The 18,658-nt window shown below is 36.2% G+C and overlaps 1 pseudogene; it reads left to right on the forward strand.

Annotated features, from left to right (window-relative positions):
* Window positions 1-1,461: 1,461 nt before the first annotated feature.
* On the forward strand, window positions 1,462-2,765 carry LOC139032002 (UDP-glucuronosyltransferase 2C1 pseudogene; annotated as a pseudogene).
* The last annotated feature ends 15,893 nt before the right edge of the window (window positions 2,766-18,658 follow it).

Genomic DNA, 18,658 nt, shown 5'->3' on the forward strand with positions numbered 1-18,658 from the left:
AGTTAACTTTTTAAGCAAAAAAGTTATAGATGAAGTTATTGCCCTAAATATCACTGAATCCATTTCTACACCAGATCATGGCTCCCACATGTAAAGATCCAAGCCAAAAAAAAAAAAAAAAAATTCTACATTATAAGAAATATCTTCAAACAGAAAGTAAAGGAAATAGAAGCAGATACCCTGGTATGAAGGATAAAATTGTCGCTATCTTTATGACATACCTTTTCCACTGTGAGATATCTCTTCACAACATAATGTGAATCAGACCCAGAATCTAAACTTTAATTCATGTCTACAGCTATAGTAAAAAGATATATTTATCTCTTTTTCATAAAGATAGATGTGATTTAGTGAAAAGAGCACTTTATTTTAACATCAAACTATTTATTTGAAAATGTCTCTGCCTTAACACCTCTTAAAGTGGGCATATTCTTTCCTTATGGCAGTAAGTGATGTTCTCTTTTCTATGTGGAATATCTAACATAATTATCACTAAGATAAATACTAGAGAGATTTATACAATTCTGATCAAATGAACATTTAAATAAAGCCAGAGAAAAAGATCCCAAACATTCAGTCTTGAGACTTCCCTGGTAGCTCAGGCGGTAAAGCTCTCCACCTACTGTGCGGGAGATTTGGGTTCAATCCCTACCTCAGGAAGATCTCCTGGAGAAGGGAATGGCAACCCAGTCTGTTATTCTTGCCCACCCCAACCCCCTCCAAACACCCAGTCTTAATTAAATATGCATACCTGATGATGAATTTTCTTAACATTATTTAAAAGTTATTATGGGTTTATGTTTAAGTCCTTTCTTTTGATATCCTCTGAAAGAAACTTATAAACCCTTCTTCAGAGTTTTTTTCTCTTATTTATTTTTTATTGACTTTAATCAACATTTTTCCAATCAATAACAGCTGCATTTCATTTTAGTCTTTATTGCAAAGTATACAATTCAAAGTTCAGCCCAACCTACTATAAACATTGGGAGGGTTAAGGAAGAGATCTTTGAATTGTGAGTTTCACACATTTGGCTTAAGCACAAATTTAGTTTGAGCAAGAGTTAGTCATGAAGACTGTGAAAGACTTCTGTGTCCCTTTCATGCTGATTCTAAGTCTCTTTGACCCTGGAAGGCTTCCCTCCTAGCTCAGTTGGTAAAGAATCTGCCTGCAGTGCAGGAGACCCCGCTTCAGTTCCTGGGTTAGGAAGATCTGCTAGAATAGGGAAAGGCTATGCACTCCAGTATTCTTGGGCTTCCCTTGTGGCTCAGCTGGTAAAGAATCTGCTTGCAATGCGTGAGACCTGGGTTTGACCCCTGGGTTGGGAAGATCCCCTGGAGAAGGGAAAGGCTACCCACTCTAGTATTCTGGCCTGAAGAATTCTATGGACTGTATATTCCATGGGGTCACAAAGAGTCAGACATGACTGAGTGACTTTCACTTTTCACTTTGACCCTGGAAGGATGAGGAAAGTTCTGGAAGGCCTGAGGAGTTTAGTTGATTGGATTAATTTAAAAGTTATCTGGAAGAACTCCACCTTCATGGACATGAGATAACCTTTCCTATACCTTCACCAAGCCTTCTGATGGATCATACCAAGATTCCTTTTAATGTAGAGATTATCCAACAGCCAGTAACTAAACAAGATCTCATGGAAGAGCTCAATACTGATCTCTATACAGTTTCTTTTGAACTGCCCAAACTCTCATTGTGGGCCTTGAAAAAAATGCAAGCAAACCTGAAAAAACTGATGAATAGTTTTTTAGCAAAAGCCAAAAGAGTATGTGACAGTGCTATCACAAATAAGGAGTTACCTAGCAGGCTACAGGCAGCTAAGTTTGATGTCTGTATTGCTGACCCTTTAAATTTTTGGGGGGAGTTGGTGGCTGAGCTCCTCAACATTCCCTTTATATAAATCTTTTTGGGTTTCCTTTGGGAATGTCATTGAGCAATTGTGTGCTGGACTTCCTATGCCATTTTCATATATTCCTGTCAGTGCATCAAGACTGAAAGACAACATAACTTTCATCCAGAGACTGGTGAATTGGTTATTGTATACAATGAGTGAGATGACTTATTCATATTATGTATTTCCACAATGGGATGAGTATTACAGCAAGGTTTTAGGCAAGAGAAATTTACATGTAAGAATGATTCTTATTTCATATGTATAGTGTAAATATTTATTTGATTGTATGAAAATTTAGAAAAGTTTTTTAAGTGAAATCTCACATGGTCCTGTTGCTAAGTTGTTTTGAGTGAAGAAAATATAATGTTTTCCTTTTTCTTTTTGTGTTTGTTTTATATGATTGAGTACTGAACACATATCAGAGAAAGAATATTCTCTCTATTTATGACTAAAACCTGCTTGATGCTGCTAAATTAAAAAAAAAAAAATCTGGAAAAACCCAAACCTTATAGTGTGCTTATTTTCTATAACCTTGGTTTACTTCTTTCTTATTTAAGTCTCCTTTGTTACAGCCTGCTTTCTTTCTGATTAATCTATTTCTCAGGCTTTTTTTTTGCATCTTATCTAGACTTGATTGGCTGGTTGTAGGGCTTAATGTGTGGTGAGCATGGAACTAAAAAATAAATATAGAAAAAAAATAAATATATCTTGTTTTCATCTGTTTTTGCCTTAGAAAAGGGAAAAGAAAATTCTGATTTTTCTGTAAAGGACTATGTTTATAAACTTTTAATCTAATTCACTTTTTTTCTTATTCCTCCTGCTCCTGCTTAGTTGCTCAGTTGTGTCTGACTCTTTGTGAACCCATGGACTGTAGCCCACCAGGCTCCTCTGCCCATGGGGTTCTCCAGGCAAGAATACTGCAGTGCGTTGTCATGCCCTCCTCCAGGGGATCTTACCAACCCTGAGATCGAATCCATGTCTCCCACATTGTAGGCAGATTCTTTACCATCTGAGCCACCAGGGAATCTCCTTTTTCTTGTTGGTGGTGTTCTATTCATAATTGCATTAGAGGTCCACTAGTGAGCTGTGACCCTGAGCACAATTTTTTTCTCTATTTTAGCACATCTGTTTACCCTTTTCTTTTTCCTTTTGCATAATTGATCTTTTATATATAATTGTGTTGATGCTACTGCTACTGCTAAGTCACTTCAGTCATGTCCGACTCTGTGTGACCCCATAGACGGCAGCCCACCTGGCTCCCCCGTCCCTGGGATTCTCCAGGCAAGAACACTGGAGTGGGTTACCATTTCCGTGTTAGGGATGATTAAATGTCTAAAATATCTTTAAGGAAGCAGTTCCCTGCTTATATTCAGTTTGATGTTTTAAATATATATTTAACATAAAACATTGCATTAGTTTCAGGTGTCAGTGAAAAATTAATCAATAGCCAGTATACAAAATAGATTGAAAATCTTAATCAAGTTAAATTTAGGATTTTAAGTCAGAAGATAGTCTTTCAGAAAGCACTGAGGAAATTTCTGCCCATTAGAAGTAAAAAACACAGTTGTATAGGTTTTTGATATAAAGGGTTATATATCAGAGTAATATTGACAGTTTATATAGGCCAACAAGGCAATGGTGCATCATTGTGACCCTTTGCAGTATTAAGGGAGGAGTATTAGCTCCTGAGGCATTACCTTTCTAGCAGCAGGAGAAACTTTTTTGTTTTGTTTTTTGGTGAGTAAGCATTTCTGTATCTTCTAAGGGGATCTAGTTAATGTATAATGCAGATAAACTGAAGGAGGGGATGGAGTATTGTCACAAATGACAGAGGAAATTTTGTATTAAATTTTTCTTGTCCTGCCTTAAAATCATTTTCCTTTATCACAGATATATGACATAATGATTTTATATGTGTGCTACTGTGAAATGAAGGCTTCCCAGGTGGCTCAGTGATAAAGAATTAGCTTGCAATGCAAAAGACATGTGTTCAGTCCCTGGGTTGGGAAAGTCCTCTGGAGAAGGAAATGACAACCCACTCTAGTATTCTTGCTTTGTAATATGCTGTCTAGGTTGGTTATAACTTTACTTCCAAGGAGTAAGTGTCTTTTAATTTCATGGCTGTGATCACCATCTACAGTGATTTTGAAGCCCAGAAAAATAAACTCAGCCACTGTTTCCACTGTTTCCCCATTTATTTGCCATGAAGTTAAACTTGCATCAAAAATGAGTACTGGTCCCTGCTTGGTGGTCTGCTGCCATCTGATCCACTACAGCTTTCTGAATCCTGGTGAAACCATTATATCTGAGAAGTATGCTCAGAAAATCAATGAGCTGCACTGAAAACTGAAACACTTGCAGCCAGCATTGGTCAATAGAAAGAGCCCATTTTTTCTTTACAACAACGCCTAACCACATGTTGTACAGCCAATGCTTTAAAAGTTGAACCAATTGGGCTACAAGGTTTTGCCTCATTTGCCATATTCATCTGACCTCTTGCCAACTGACTACCACTTCTTCAAGCATCTTCACAACTTTTTGCAGGGAAAATGCTTCCACAACCAGCAGGATGTAGAAAATGTTTTGCAAGATTTTTATGCTACAGGAATAAACTTACTTTTCATTGGCAAAAATGTGTTGATTGTAACTTTGTGCAATGATGAGTGTTAACTAGAGTTCTTGTGGTGTTCATTTTACAATGTTGTTGTTCATATCCTAAGTCATTTTAGTCACATCCAACTCTGTATGACCCATGGACTGTAGCCTGCCAGGTTCCTCTGCCCATGAGGTTCTCCAGGCAAGAATATGGAAGTGAGGATTGTTGTTTAGCCACTAAGTTGTGTCCAACTCTTTTGTGACCCCTTGGACTGTAGCCTGTGGTTTTAATTTGCATTTCCCTGAATAACAATGGTGAGCATCTTTTTATGTACTTGTTAGCCATTTGAATATCTTCTTTGGAAAGAAATTCTGTATTCAGATCCTTTGCTAATTTTATAAAATTGATTTTTTTTACTGAATCATATTTGAATTCCTTAGACATTTTGGATCATAACCCTGAATCAGATATATGGTTTACAAGTATTATCTCTCATCTATGAGTTGCCTTCTCATTTTGCTGATCATTTCTTTTTTTATGCATAGTCTTTTTTTTGTTTGAATTAGTCCCACTTGTTTATTTTTAATTTTATTGCTTATGCTTATGGTGTTAATTAAAAAAAATCATTTCCAGGATCCATATTAAGAAAATTTCTACCATGTTTTCTTCTATGAAATTTATGGTTTCAGGTCATACATCAAAGTCTTTGATCCATTCCCAATTAATTTTTGTAGTAGAATAAGATTGGGGTCTATTTTTATTCTTTTGCATGAGAATATTCATTTCTTCAGGAAGAATTATTTAAAAGACTATCTTTTTCCATTGAGTATTTTTGGCTCCATTGTGAAATATTAGTTGATTATATATACATGAGTTTATTTCTGGGATTCTGATTGTGTTCTGTTGGTTCATGTGTCTGTTTTTATACCTATACCATATGACCTTGATTAGTATAGTTTTATACTATTACTTGAAATCAGAAAGTGTGATGCCTGTGGGTTACACTTTTTTCTCAGGATTGCTTTGTCTATTGGGGTCTTTTTTAATTTCATATGAATTTCAACATTGTTTTATTTATTTCTATTTTTGACAAAAGTATCTTTAATAACATATCATTACTAAAAAAAAAAATCTCTCAAAAATCAAAATTTTCCTTGATAGTTGCAATGTCTTGTCTTATAGCCATTTCCCTTTTCCAATTTTTGAGTATTTGTTCTAAGTTTCCTGTAAGGAATTATTTCTTCAATGACTCACAAACAACATGAAAGCTTTTAATGAAGTATGCTGCCAAGAATATGAAATAAGTTCAAAAGGCACATGACCTAATCAAAGTTGACTTGTTGCATTGAGACATTTTCCTGATATTTTGTGACAGAAACAGGTGCTGTTTCTCTAGTCTTTACCCTAAAAAATGTGGGGGAAAACTGCTCCATACATTGCTCACTCATGTTAAGAGTCCAAGAAACAAGTGGCAAAACTGAAAACAGATAATTTAAAATCTCATCCTGGTGACATTTTCTGAGTCATGGACCAACCAGTGACTGATCTATAGCTGGATCTAAGTTGTTTACTTCTGGTTCCAGCAGATTGGTACTCAGTTTTGGAACCTCTTTTATAGTGAAGCATTAATGATGAGATAAGATTCTGATTCTCTCCTAGCTCTTTCTTTCTATTCTCCCCTAAATTCTTTGAGGAATATATTGGTAATGTGAGAAAGAAGAATAAAGTCTTGTAAAATATAAGAAAAACATTCATTTTACTCTCATAAATTAAAAAATGCTATTAGATATAGATTATCATTCAGGATCAGTTTAGAATCTTCATTATATAATGTATCCCAAGTATATCTTTCAAATTTAAGGATATAAATTATAATTTATATAATTATTAAGATACATACCAATATGTTCTAATAATTGAGGAAGAAACAAGTAAGATGACATCTGGTTCAAAAAATATTTTGAGGAACTATAAACATCTTGGAGAAAAAAGAGTGCAAAGATAATATTATTAGGGTATACACAAAAATAGTCAATGTCTATTAGAGCAATAAATTATAATTTAAGGGATGATTTTTTCTACCAGACAGAAATATGCAAACACAAAAATCTGCATGAAATCATTAATACATACAAAATAAAACTTAGGTGCACTTTCTTATAGATGTAAAATATCTTTCAATCATTCATTCTTCAATAAATGCCTCAGCATAGTATCAAAAGTGGTATGTACTTTTGATGGAAAAGTGCAAGTGGAAATGGGGGAAATACATTTCCAAATTTGAAATATTTTCTCACAATTTCGTTATCCAGATCAATTATATCAATAGTTTTTAGTTTTCCTGCTATATTGTCTTCATTTCAATAAGATGCTTGAAGCACAGTAGATTACTAAGGAGTAGAGATTTAACCAAAAAAAACAAAAAAAAGTATCTTGATATGAAATAAAGCAAATCAATGACATGATCCCACAATTCTACTCCTAGGTCTATTACAAAGAAAAATGAACCAATTTCCCACACAAAACACATACATGAATGCTCATAGCTGCCTTATTCTTAGTAGCCAAATAAGAAAACAACCCAAATCTTTATCAACTGATGAGTGGATGAAAAAAAAACAGCACAATATCCTTGCAAAAATAGTATTCAGGAACAAAAAGTAATGAAATATTGATACATCTGGCCACCCTATGAACCTTGAAAATGTTATGCTAAGTGAAAGTGCCACAAAAGATCACATAGTGTAGCTTTCATTTATGTTAAGTGAAACAAGGTTTTTCTGAAATAGGAAAAGAGAGAAGGAATGTAGAATAGTGGTTGTCAGGGGCTGGGAGGAGGAAGAAATGGGGAATGGCCATCAATGGATACAGGATTTCTTTGGGGAGTGATGAAATTTTCTAAAATGTAATACTGGTGATGGTTTCACAGTGTTATAAATATACAAAAAACTATACAGCCATTTAGGTAAAAGGAATAATTGCCTGATATTTAAATTATATCCTAATAAAACCCTCATAAAAAGGACATGGGAGTAAAACATTTCACAAGGAGAATAAATTATCCCCTTGGCTGACACCAGTAAGACTCCAAAATGCAATATGTACTGAGTCTGAAACTGGATTTTGAATTTTGACATTACCAGAATCAAACCACTAAACTACAGAGTTTTGCTTGTGATCTCTTATGTACATAGATTTTCTTGACAGATAAAAATCCTCACATTTTCTAATTAAAACTTTAGCACACTTAGAACACCAAGGAAAATATTCAAAAAGCCTTATGGTGAGAAACCAGAGAGCTACGGTTTCCTCCTCTCAGTGACACAGAACGCATATTTCAAAAGGACTCCAACGCTGAGTAAGGTTCCTTATACCACAGTAGTTATACAGAACTCAGAAATGAAGCTCAGGCTCTACACTAAGGAAAGTGATTTAATTCAGAGTCACTTACTTGAATTCTTATTCTGTTAATATTCACTTGCTTTCCACTTTGTTCGAAAGGGAACTCTTCTGTACTGTTTGTCAGCAAATATGTCGAAAGAGCAAATATTTAGCCACCAGATTATGATGCAGTGCTCTATTTTCACAAAAAGGGACAAAGCTTTAGGAAGCAGAAACTTTCATTTTGTATAAAATGAAAGAATCACTTTAAAATTTTTATTGTAAGATTTCCTTTCTGAATAGGATGTAATTAGTTGTGGCAGCATGCTCCCAAACACCAAGAAAGAAAAAAAAAAAAGAGTCAATTACAGAAGTCATTATTAAAGCTATCAGAAGCTTTTGGAGTGATGAGGAGGAGATAAATTGGAATTCCAGAAGAGAAGGAGACTCTACCATAGTAGGCTGAGGATCACTGGCTGAGTTTCTTGTTCATTGCTAGAAGCACGTGCTGATTCTGAGCATGGAGCTGGGCTCGGGTTTAGCTCAAACAGAGAGAAAGCAGCAGGCTTTTGGTTTGTTCCATGCTTATTTCAGTGTTTGTTTCTTCATAGTCTCAGTGTTGTGTACTCTTGGTGGGAGAAGAACTATTGAGTTTTCATGGGTTTCATAAAACTGATATTGCTTCTTTTTTTTAACTTTTTTTTTTCATTTATTTTTATTAGTTGGTTCTTTAAAGACTTTACTCAGAAAATTTGATGGCAATATATGTACCATTTAACACATCAGATTGTTTTTCCTCTGTCATCTTTTATTTTTGTTCAGAAAAACCTACCACATTATGTGAGATTATGAGAAAAGCTGAAATGTGGTTGATTTGAACAGAATTTTGAATTTCCATACCCTTACCTAACATTGAATTTGTTGGAGGACTGTAATACAAGTCTGCAAAGCCCTTGCCTAAGGTAATTAAACATGCTTCTTTTTACTTCTCTGAGGATTTACCTCCTGGAATGATTTCCAGTTTATTATTATAGTATTTGACACTCAACTGAAAATGTGGGCACAGGAATTAATGGGAATTATCCATCTTAGATTGTTATGCTACCAGAAGTATTTAGTAAGTTATTGTGGTAATCATTAGTGATGCTCAACAAATATGCCAGATATTTGACAACAATAATGCCCCTAGTCCTTGAGTTTAGTACAATTGTCCAAAACTCTCTGACCAATGAAAATGAGCTGAAGTGGCATATATCATTTCCAGGTCCAACACATAATTGTTAGGTCCAGATATTCCAGGGGCTTCCCCGGTGGCTCAGTGGTAAAGAATTTGCCAACAATGCAGGAGTTACAGGAGACTTAGTTTCGATCCCTGGGTCAGGAAGATCTCCTGGAGGAGGGCATGGCAACCCACTCCAGTATTCTTGCCTTGAGAATCCCATGGCAGGCTACAGTCCATAGGGTCACAAAAAGTTGGACATGGCTGAAGTGACAGCTCGCCAGATACTCCAGAGTTCTCTTTTCCTTTGTGATGTCAACAGGATGTGTCCCAACACTGCTACTCTGTCGATGTGTTGTTGTTCAGTTGCTAAGTCCTGTCAATCTCTTTGCAACCCCATGGAATGCACCATGCCAAGATCCTCAAACTATTTCCCAGGGCTTGCTCTCATTGCTGGCCATTGAGTTGATAATGCGATTTACCAACTCATCCTCTTCCAGCCCCTGCTTCTTCGATCTTTCCAAGCATCGGGCTCTTTTCCAATGAATCAGCTCTTCCCATCAGGTGGCCAAAGTATTGGAGCTTCAGCTTCAGCATCACTCCTTCCAATGAACTTTCAGGATTGATTTCCTCTAAGATTGACTGGTTTCATGTCCTTGCAGTTCAAGAGACTCTCAAGTCTTCTCCAACATGACAGTCCAAAAGCATCAATGCTTCAGTGCTCATTCTTATTTGAGATTTCAGTTGGTAAAGAATGTGCCTACAATACAGGAGACCCATGTTTGATTCCTGGGTCAGGAAGTTCCATGGAGAAGGAAATGGCAACCCACTACAGTATTCTTGCCTGGAGAATCCCATGGACAGAGGAGCCAGGCAGGCTACAGTCCATGGGGTTGCAAGAATCAGACACGACTTAACGACTAAACTATCCTTCTTTATGGTCCAACTCTTTTATCCATATGTATCTAATGGAAAAACCATAGCTTTGAGTGGAAGGACCTTTGTCAGCAAAGTGATGTCTTTGGTTTTTAATACACTGTCTAGGTTTATCATAGTTTTCCTTCCAGTAAGCACACATCTTTTAATTTCTTGGCTGCAGTCACCATCCTCAGTGATTTTTGGAGCCCAAGAAAATAAAGTCTGTCACTGCTTCTATTCCCCCCTGCCTTTTATTTGCCATGAAGTGTTGGGACTGGATGCCATGGTCATAGTTGTTTGAATGTTGAGTTTCAAGCTACCTTGTTCACTCTATTTGGTCACCCTCATCAAGAGGCTTTTTAGTTCATCTTCACTTTCTTCCATTAGAATGGCTGCTATTGTTGTTCAGTCACTAAGTCATGTCTGACTCTTTGCAATCCCATAGACTGCAGCATGCCAGGCTCCTCTGTCCTCCACTATCACCCAATGAAAATGAAATTTGGGCCCCTATATTACATCACCAAGGGAATATTTCATGCAAAGATGGATATAGTAAAGGACAGAAATGGTATGGACCTAACAGAAGCAGAAGATATTAAGAAGAGGTGGCAAAAATACACAGAAACAATACAAAAAAGATCTTCGTGACCCAGATAATCACGATGGTGTGATAACTCACCTAGAGACAGACATTCTGGAATGAGAGGTTAAATGGGTCTTAGGAAACATTATTATGAACAAAATTAGTGGAGGTGATTGAATTCCAGTTGAGCTATTTCAAATCCTAAAAGATGATGCTGTGAAAGTGCTGCACTCAATACGCCAGCAAATTTGGAAAACTCAACAGTGTCCACAGGACTGGAAAAGGTCAGTTTTCATTCCAATTCCAAAGAAAAGCAATGCCAAAGATTATTCAAACTACTGCATAATTGCGCTCATCTCACATACTAGCAAAGTAATGCTCAAAATTCATTCCAAGCCAGTCTTCAAACACTATGTGAACTGTGAATTTACAGGAGTTCAAGCTGGATTTAGAAAAGGTAGAGGAACCAGAGATTAAATTGCCAACATCCGTTGGCAAATCAAAAAAGCAAGATAATTCCAGAAAAAAAACATCTATTTCTGCTTTATTGACTATGCCAAAGCCTTTGATTGTGTGGATCACAATAAACTGTGGAAAATTCTGAAAGAGATGGGAATACCAGACCACCTGACCTGCCTCTTGAAAACCTATATGCAGGTCAGGAAGCAACAGTTAGAACTGTACATGGGACAACAGACTCGTTCCGACAAGGAGTACGTCAAGGCTGTATATTGTCACCCTACTTATTAAACTTATATGCAGAGTACATCATGAGAAACGCCTGGGCTGGAGGAAGCACAAGCTGGAATCAAGACTGCTGGGAGAAATATCAATAACCTCAGATATGCAGATGACACCACTCTTATGGCAGAAAGTGAAGAGGAACTAAAGAGCCTCTTGATGAAAGTGAAAGAGGAGAGTGAAAAAGTTGGCTTAAAGCTCAACATTTAGAAAAGCATCCGGTCCCATCACTTCATGGGAAATAGATGGGGAAACAGTGGAAACAGTGGCAGACTTTATTTTGGGGGGCTCCAAAATCACTGCGGATGGTGATTGCAGCCATGAAATTAAAAGACACTTACTCCTTGGAAGGAAAATTATGACCAACCTAGATAGCATATTAAAAATCAGAGACATTACTTTGCCAACAAAGGTCCATCTAGTCAAGACTAGTTTTTCCAGTGGTCATGTATGGATGTGAAGGTTGGACTGTGAAGAAAGCTGAGTGCTGAAGAATTGATGCTTTTGAACTGTGGTGTTGGAGAAGACTCTTGAGAGTCCCTTGGACTGCAAGGAGATCCAACGAGTCCATCCTAAAGGAGATCGATCCTGGGTGTTCATTGGAAGGACTGATGCTGAAGCTGAAACTCCAATACTTTGGCCACCTGATCTGAAGAGCTGACTCGTTGGAAAAGACCCTGATGCTGGGAAAGATTGAGGGCAGGAGGATAAGGGGATGGCAGAGGATGAGATGGCTGGATGGCCTCACTGGATCAATGGAAATGGGTTTGGGTAAACTTCTGGAGTTGGTGATGGACAGGGAGGCCTGGCATGCTGCAGTTCATGGGGTTGCAAGGAGTCGGACACAACTGAGTGACTGAACTGAACTGAAGCACAAATGCTCCTTGTTTTAAGATCTAATTCATGTAATCAAAGCAATAACTTACCATACTGTTAAATCAGTTATTCTCATGGTAAAATAATCTTTTCTATAATAGTCTTTAAAAATCATAATTTAATATTTGGCTACTTTATGCCAAATTCAAGCTCTCACTGTACTTTTTCATAACATAAAATGATGTTAGCATAAAGGAGTTCAATTAAACTCAAGGTTTAGATACCTTGTTCCTGAATTTTCTGAGTTTATTCATAAAAGGGGACATGTGTCAGCACAAAGCTAAAAATTATCCCTTTGATGTATTATAATTCAGCCAAGAGAACTCCTTTATCAGTTTCCGTTCTTAACAAGTCAGGAAATACATGATGGGTGCCTACGTGTTCAAGGAGTAACATAAAACTTCTGGAAGTAAGGCTAGAAAACTGTCTTGTTTGCAAAAGTCTCTGCAATAATTGTAGACTCAGAAAACAGAAAATTGATAATAATAATTATAATGATAATCCACAAAGTTTTAGTTTTCTTTAGCCAATAAAATCTAATCCATTGAGAAGGAGGAAGTCATGTCAGATAGTTCCCAGAGACTGCTCATTCACAACTAAGGGGTTTTCTTTTCTAATGAAGGTATTAGATAGTTAGATCAAAGAAAATTTGAATTTAGTTAAAAGATATAAAGACTTTGAATCTGAAAGGATCCTTGGGTGCGAATACATAGAAATATTTAATTTTTAAGGCAAGCAAAAATAAACTTTACAAAAATTAGTCATACTTTCTTATACATAAAGTAGATTTTTTACTAGTACCTTGTTTGAAAGATGTACTACTTCATGGCAGCCCTCCATTTGATTTTATATTTAATGAAGTTTCCTACTGTAGTAAATTAAAAATGGCTATATTTGTTTTGTAATTCCTCTCGCCAAATGGTGAAGGCTAATTTTCCACCCTTAAATTTGGATTTCCTTCATGACTTGCCTTTAATCACAATAGAACCTGGCAGAAGTTAACACTGTATGATTTTGAAACCTAGTCTTAGAACTTCCAAACAAGCGGGTCTGGGATTATGCTATTATTTGAAAAATCCAAGTTTGTTGGTTGGAAGACAGGAATAAAAGCTTCCTACTAATTTGCCAAACTGCAGCCATGTAACTGATGCTTTCCTGGATCACTCTGCCCCAGCCAAGCTGAAAACTAACTGGAGCCTAAAGAGTAAGCTCAGGAAATCTGCAAAGAGGATATATTTCCCTGAATCCATCCCAAATTGCTGGTCCAGATGATCATGAGCAAATGATATGGTGCTGTTTTAACCCTAAGTTTAATAATGGTTGGTTAGATAGCAATAAATAACAGAGCCATTATGATTTATGAGAAACACAGTGCATATGTAGCTCATTAAATAAAAAAGCCCAAAGAATATTAATATAGTAGATTAATGTCACTCCACTTTGGAGCAAGGTCCAAAGTGTCAAAGACCTCTGTGCTGTACAAACTTTCTATAGTGGTTGATAGATGTTCACTGAGAGCCTATTACATTTCCATTTCTCTCTATTCTTAACAAAATCTTTTTAAATTTTAAATTCATATACTATGCATATATTGACACCTAGCTATAAATGTATTCTAACAAACACAAAGAAAGTAATATTGGTTTTCAAATACTACAGGAAAATACATTAAATAAAAAATTGATCTACCTAATAATCCACTGTATTAAGATGACACACAGATATCCCCAGTCTGTGGTAACTGTGAAAGTTTTACTATTTTCAGTTAAGGTGAGTTGGAACCATATGATGTTGGAAAAAAAGCTACTAGTGTTTGTGATATATCAGGTAGTTGATAACTGTGGAAAAGTAGATATTATTAAGAAAGTGAAGGTTCATGCTTGTTTCTATAGCATTAATTCTTTAGAAAATATCATGACAGAATGAGAACTTCAAACCATTCTATTAAGGCTAAATGAGAAAGCTAGAGGAGCCCCCTTGGCATCATATAAAAAAAATTCTTATCTCTTCCAGAAAGGGGAAAAAAACAAAAAACAAAAACAAAACAAAACTTGTATGATGTTAAAATAAGACATTTCCAGTTCTACTTAAATTCCCAAACTAGTATAAATTTTTTCCAAGATCAGGACAGTAGTTGAAAAAGAGCATAATGACAAGTCATCAGAGAAATAATGTTTATGAAAATCTTTAATTCCTGGATTCCCCTGAACCCTGTGAGTCCTCAGTATTGGCCCACTTTTCTCTGTTAAGGGGTAACGCTTCTCCATTGTTTGAGGAGGATATAATGTCCTCTACCCCACAGAATACTATGTATCCCTCTTAGGTCTGCTCATATCTTCCCTCTTGTTCATAGGCCTATAACTAGGGTTAAGCCCCACTGTATATAAGCAGGCATATGCTGGAATAAATGATAGTATAACTCAGAAAATTGAAGAGTATATCCAATATTTACCAACAGGAACTGAGAAATTATATATAGAATTATATACTGGGGAATAGAACTAAGGAAAGTATAACAAAAAGTTGTACAAAGAAGCATGTTTTTTGGAGCACTCTCTTGGGATATAGGATTTAATAACTGGGTTCAGACTCCAGGAGATATTGATAACAGACTACTAGGATGTCTGTAAAAACTTGAAAAAAGTGTTGTCCTTTAGGAAATAAAATTGACTGGAAGTCAGTGCCACAGGAAACAATGAAAGAAGAAATCCAAAGGCTTAGAATTATGGATATAGTAAAATAGAAATGCTGTTTACATCTGGAAAATCTACCACGTGATTGTTTATTGAAGTTATACGATGTCTAGTGTGGCTGTCCTTTGAGGGGGTGTTTTGTTGGTAGTTGCAAAACTGAGCATCATGAAGCTAGATACAGGGTTTCCAGGTTGCTTTAGTGGTAAAGAATCCACTTGCCAATTCAGGAGACATAAGAAATAAGTGTTGGATCCCTAGGTTGGGAAGATTCCCTGAAAAAGGAAATGGCAACCCACTTCAATACTCTTGCCTAGAAAATCCCATTGACAAAGGAGCCTGGCAGGCAACAGTCCATGACATCACAAAAAGCTGGACACGACTGTAGCAACTTAACATGTTAGCATGGTGCTACAGATGAAATAAAAAGGCATTTTCCTGTCTATACTTCCAGAACAGTCAATGGATAGGTATCGGAAAGATAAGGACCATTGCTCCCCTCAAATCGTACTCACTTGCCACATTTTTTGACCTGAGATTTTTCAAACCTGATTAATTGATAATGAAGAGATTGGGTCCTTTAGAAGAAGAATGCTGTAACATCACAGTAAATGTAAATGCTAATAATAACCTCAATTCTTTCCCAAGAGGAGAACTGCATCCTGAAACAACAGAATGCTGGAGTGAGTTGCCATTTCCTTCTCCAGAGGATCTTCCTAACCCAGGGATCAAGCCTGGATCTCCTGCATTACAGGCAGATTCTTTACTGCCTGAGTCGATACTTTTTACTGAATTTAGAGCCTATCCTAATTCCAGAAACAACTTACCTTGATTTCCTTAACTTAATCACAGGCATTATTTTCATTTCATTTCATTTCATTTCAATGCAGTTTTCACAGCATCTGCACCAAAATTACTTTCCATCTGAAGAAATCACTTTCCTTCCTCATCCATAAGAAGCAACTCCTTACCTGCTAGTTCTATCAGGAAATTGCTACAGTGAATTCACATGTTCAGGTCCACATCTAATTCAAGTTCTCTAGCTACTTCCATGGAATCTGCAGTTTCTTTCTCTACTGAAATCCTGAACCCTTCAAAATCATCCCTGAGAACTGGATCAGCTTCTTCCAAATCCCAGTTAATATTATATTTTGACTTTTTCTCATGAATCACAAATGTTCTCAATGGCACCTGTAAAGGTCAACCTTTTCCCATAACTTTTCAGTAGACTTTACCCAACTCCATCAGAGGGATCACTATCTGAGGCAGTGATAGCCTTACAAAATGTATTCCTTAGGTAATGACTTGAATGTTGTTATTCTTTGATTCATGTGATGAAGAATGATTGTTGTATTAGCAGGCATAAAATGACATTAGTCTCATTATCTCCATTAAAGCTCTTGGAAGACCAGCAGTATTGTCAATGAACTATATATTTTTAAGGAACCTTTTCTTTTTTCTGAGCAGAAGTTCTCAGCACTGGGATGAAAATATTTAGTAAACCACCTTGTAAAGAGATGCACTGTCATCTTGGTTTTGTTGTTATAAAACACAGGAAAAGTAGATTTTGTGTAATTCTTAAGGGACCTAGGGTTTTTGTAATGGTGAATTAAAAAAAAAAAAAAAACTAGAAATAGAACTGCCATATGACCCAGCAATCCCACTCCTGGGCATACACACCAAGGAAACCAGATTTGAAAGGGACACATGTACCCCAATGTTCATCGCAGCACTGTTTATAATAGCCAGGACGTGGAAGCAACCTAGATGCCCATCATCAGCAGATGAATGGATAAGGAATCTGTGGTACATATACACAATGGAATACTACTCAGCAATTAAAAAGAATTCATTTGAATCAGTTCTAATGAGATGGATGAAACTGGAGCCCATTATACAGAGTGAAGTAAGCCAGAAAGATAAAGACCAATACAGTATACTAACGCATATATATGGAATTTAAAAAGATGGCAACGATAACCCTATATGCAAAACAGAAAAAGAGACACAGATGTACAAAACAGACTTTCAGACTGTTTTGGGAGAAGGTGAGGGTGGAATGTTCTGAGAGAATAGCATTGAAACAAGTATACTATCAAGGGTGAAACAGATCACCAGCCCAGGTTGGATGCATGAGACAAGTGCTCAGGGCTGGTGTACTGGGAAGACCCAGAGGGATGGAGTGGGGAGGGAGGTGGGAGGGGGGATCAGGATGGGAAACACATGTAAATCCATGGTTGATTCATGTCAATGTATGGCAAAAACCACTACAATACTGTTAAATAATTAGCCTGCAACTAATAAAAATAAATGAAAAAAAAAAAAAAAAAAGAGCATTGGCTTCAGTGTTCAAGTAATCAGCTACGTTGGTCCCTAATCAGGGAGTTGATGTATCCTCTGAAACTATAAAAATCAGTCATTAACTTCTCCTCTCTAGAGATGAAAGTCCTAAATGGCTTCATCTTCCAATGTAAGAATCTTTTGTCTACATTGAAAATCTGTTGTTTAGTGTAGCCAGTTTCATAAATTATACTAGCTAGATCTCTGGATAACTTGCTGCAGCTTCTACATCAGCACTTGATGCTTCACCTTGCACTTTTATGTTATAAAGGTTGTGTCTTTCTTTCATCCAAATGAACCAAATTCTGCTAGTTCCAACTTTTCTTCTGCAGGATCTTAATGATGCTCATTCTTCTTAGAATTGAAGACAGTTAGGGCCTTGCTTTGGATTAGGCCTTTGCTTAAGAGAATGTTGTACCTGATTTACCACAGAAACTTTCTTCATATCAACAATAAAGCTATTTCACTTTCTTATCATTTGTGTGCTCACTGGAGTAGAACTTTTTGCATCCTCCTAGAACTTTTCCTTTGTGAAAATATTCATTCATTTTGTGCAAGAGACCTAGCTTTGGCCTCCTTAGCTTTCAATATGCCTTCATCATTAAGCTTTATTATTTCTATCTTTTGATTTAAAATGAGAGACATTTAACTCTTCCTTTCACTTGATACTTAGAAGGCATTGCAGGGTTATTAATAGCTTAATTTCAATATTTTTGCATCTCAGTGTTCATTGAAGCATTATTTACAATAGGCAGGATAAGAAAGCAGCCTAACTCCCATCAACAGAAGAATGAAGAAAGAAGATGTGGTATATAAAAACAATGAAATATTACTCAACCATAAAGAGGAACACAATCTGGTCATTTGTAGAGACGTGGTTGACCTAGAGGCTGTAAAATAGAGTGAAGTAAGATAGAAGTAGAAACATAATTTTGTATGTTAATGCATATATGTGGAATCTAGAACAATGGTATAGATGATTTTATTTGCAAAACAGAAATAGAAACACAGATATAGAGAACAAATGTATAGATACCAACAGGGAAGGGGAGGTGGGATGAATTGGACGATTGGCATTGAGATATATACATTGTTGATACTATGTATGAAGTAGATAATTAATGAGAGCCTATTATATAGCATAGGAAATTCTACTCAATGCACAGTGGTAACCTAAATAGGAAGGAAATCCAAAATAGAAGGGATATACATAGATCTATAGCTGATTTACTTTGCTGTACAGTAAAAATTAATGCATCACTGTAAAGCAACTATGCTCCAATAAAATTAACTAACAGAAAAGAAGCAACTATTCAAGAAATTTTAAAATAAAATAAAATAAAATAGATATTGTTGTATTTCAGAGAAGAGGGAAATCTGATGAGAGGTACATAGAGGAACAGCCAG

This window comes from Odocoileus virginianus, chromosome 29, assembly GCF_023699985.2.
Source record: "Odocoileus virginianus isolate 20LAN1187 ecotype Illinois chromosome 29, Ovbor_1.2, whole genome shotgun sequence".
NCBI classification, from domain to species: Eukaryota; Metazoa; Chordata; class Mammalia; order Artiodactyla; family Cervidae; genus Odocoileus; species Odocoileus virginianus.